Raw genomic sequence first — 3,136 nt, forward strand, 5'->3', positions numbered from 1 at the left:
AGTTTCCTATAAATGTCCAAAAGAACTTTAAAAATGTTTTCTGATTTCAGACACTCGAACACGGAATAGGCAGCCGTAAATTGCTCATCGTCCTCTTCGAATCCATAATCCTACAGTTCAATCATTGTAACGTAATCGGGAATATCCGGAATGTCTAGGTTAAGTCATCTTCTTGAATACACCAAACTTGTGCAGTCACTGTTGATCGATGAATAGCTCACCCAGTCATGTAAAAACCCGCAAAGCGCGAAGATGTCGAGGTGGATAGCAGCAGCAGGTAAAGTGAAAAAGCCAAATTGCGTGGTTCTAATGGTTCTAATGGCTCTGAGCACTATGGGACTTAACTTCTGAGGTCATCAGTCCCCTAGAACTTAGAACTACTTAAACCTAACTAACCTAAGGACAGCACACACATCCATGCCCGAGGCAGGATTCGAACCTGCGACCGTAGCGGTCGCACGGTTGCAGACTGTAGCGCCTAGAACCGCTCGGCCACCCCGGCCGGCCAAATTGTGTGGTAATCATGTTATTCAACATTAGCCACAGTTTAAACAACACAGGCTGTAAATGTGTCAGTGTCGGTACGATGTAGGACCGAAAGTTCAGTCCGATGGGCTATTTGAAAATCCAAGATTTTGTGATGCTAAAGTGATATTATCCACGGATGAATGGTGTAGATTATGTGATACCCAATGCGTATTTCCACATTGATCCACGGCAACGTTCATTCGCCAAAAATAATGCTGGATGATAATGCTGTCACAGTAGGAGACATCTCTAGAACAATTAAACATTTAACTGCAGAGAGTGCTACGTCTAAAGGCACTTATCTTTAAGGATCTAATGTACACAAGTCATAGAATAAAGTATGTTTTAGACTGATGACCAACGTGACAATCGTATGACCTCCAATTCTATGCGACATAGATAATGCTGTCACAGTAGGAGACATCTCTAGAACAATTAAACATTTAACTGCAGAGAGTGCTACGTCTACAGGCACTTATCTTTAAGGATCTAATGTACACAAGTCATAGAATAAAGTATGTTTTAGACTGATGACCAACGTGACAATCGTATGACCTCCAATTCTATGCGACATTGTGAAGTAAGCTGTTGAAGTCTGTTCGCCGAACTCTGTGTTTCTTCCAAGAAACCATAGCTCGATTGTATGCTTCATATTGCGCTGGAATGGAGATGGAAATGTATGATCCAAGTGTGCTAAGTATAATACGTACAGTATTCCATTCGTATTTAGTCCGCCCCGATAGCTGAGTGGCCAGCGCGCCGGAATGCCGCGCAAAGGGGCCCGGGTTAGATTCCCGGCTGGGACGGGGATCTTTCTCCGCTCAGGGACTGGGTGTTGTGTTGTCCTCGTCATCGTGTTGTGTTGTCTTCATCCTCATCTCATCCACCGGGGTGGCGACAGGAAGGGCATACGGCCATCCCTTCAATTAACCTTGCCAAATCAAACCATAACAATACCGACCCTGCGACAGTGAGGGGCAAAGGCTTAAGGAAAGAGAGATTCCATTCGTATTTAAGTCTGTTCATATATTGTGCAATACATAAGTGTTTATTAAGCTTTATTGCATGTTCCCTATAAAGTATCCTGTATTCCACTGTGGGTATCTAGTTGTCGTCATGGCGGTGTGGACAGAACATCCCCTTCACAAGAGTCCTGCCATGGTGATGCTGGAAAACTGAGAATGAAGACGACGAATGGGCTCATCGCTTCCCGAAGACATACGTGCTTTAATTGTGGAGTTTTCAGTATACGAAAAAACTTATTTAGTTATAAATTTATTAATACATCCTGAGAGAATACGCTTCGAGGATGTATATATTTTTTTTTCAAAAACCCTGTTTTAGCCAAAATATCAGCTATTGCAGGAGATACTGCATAACATTGAGGGGGAAATGCAGCAGACGTTCAGTGAAAGCAGCGCTGTTTCGCAGCCTGAGAAAGTGAACCCAAAAGCAGCAGCAGCACTCCATCGTCAGGCCACAAGCGGCCCATCGGGACCATCCGACCGCCGTGTCATCCTCGGTTGAGAATGCGGATAGGAGGGGCGTGTGGTCAGCACACCGCTCTCCCGGTCGTTATGATGGTTTTCGTTGACCGGAGCCGCTATTATTCAGTCGAGTAGCTCCTCAATTGGCATCACGAGGCTGAGTGCACCCCGAAAAATGGCAACAGCACATTGCGGCCTGGATGGTGACCCATCCAAGTGCCGGCCACGCCCGACAGCGCTTAACTTCGGTGATCTCACGGGAACCGGTGTATCCACTGCGGCAAGGCCGTTGCCCGAACCCAAAAAGTGTATTCATATTTTACGACGATGCGGTTGAAGACCAGGATCAGATACGGAGATATTTTCTGCTTTACTCGCCACATGCTTGTTGATACATTTTATTTTATCCAGACTTACTCAACGATCCCAAAGCAATTGATCTGGGATAATCGAATCTTTTATATAACTTTCAAGTAGGACAATTTGAATTTAAAGCATATATGCCAAGCTCATGTGTGCACCGACATGTCATTCAACAAATTCGTCACCATATGCTGGACTTACTGGAATGATTCGTTATTGGTTTTCGGGTTATCGATAAGACGAAGAGACTGAATGAGGCTCGATAGAGACGAAACTTCGATGAGATTCTGTGTAAAAGGCAGTGTACCAAAACGTAACCCTGTCAGGTGTATTGTAGGCAATGGACAAATTCGCAAGCGTGAAGTGTGCTCAGCTCAATAGGATGAAGAATAAGCCAGACATACGTTTATACGTCAGCAGAAAAATCGAGACAATCAATGCAAGATTAACGGATTTGGATAGCTGCGACAAGGCAGCGGCTGCGAGAGGGGAATATCAACTGAATGATACAATCCAGTGAAGTAAGCAGCAGTTAACAAGAGGTTAACGAAACTGGAAAGCCTTATCAATGCAGGAGCTACGAACGGTGAATCTCAGCTGAATGACAGAACCGAGCGAAGTGAGCAAGCAATTAGCACAAGGTTAGCGGCATTGGAAAGCACTATTAACGTAGCAGCTACAAGAGTCTATGAGTTGAATGAGAGAAAATAGCGACATGAGTCATATAGTGTAGAAAAAAGTGAAACAGTCAGTGAGTC

The 3,136-nt window shown here is 44.5% G+C and overlaps 1 pseudogene; it reads right to left on the minus strand.

Moving 5' to 3' along the window:
* Window positions 1-2,191: 2,191 nt before the first annotated feature.
* On the minus strand, window positions 2,192-2,309 carry LOC126100434 (5S ribosomal RNA; annotated as a pseudogene).
* Between the last annotated feature and the right edge of the window lie 827 nt (window positions 2,310-3,136).

This window comes from Schistocerca cancellata, chromosome 1, assembly GCF_023864275.1.
Source record: "Schistocerca cancellata isolate TAMUIC-IGC-003103 chromosome 1, iqSchCanc2.1, whole genome shotgun sequence".
NCBI lineage: Eukaryota > Metazoa > Arthropoda > Insecta > Orthoptera > Acrididae > Schistocerca > Schistocerca cancellata.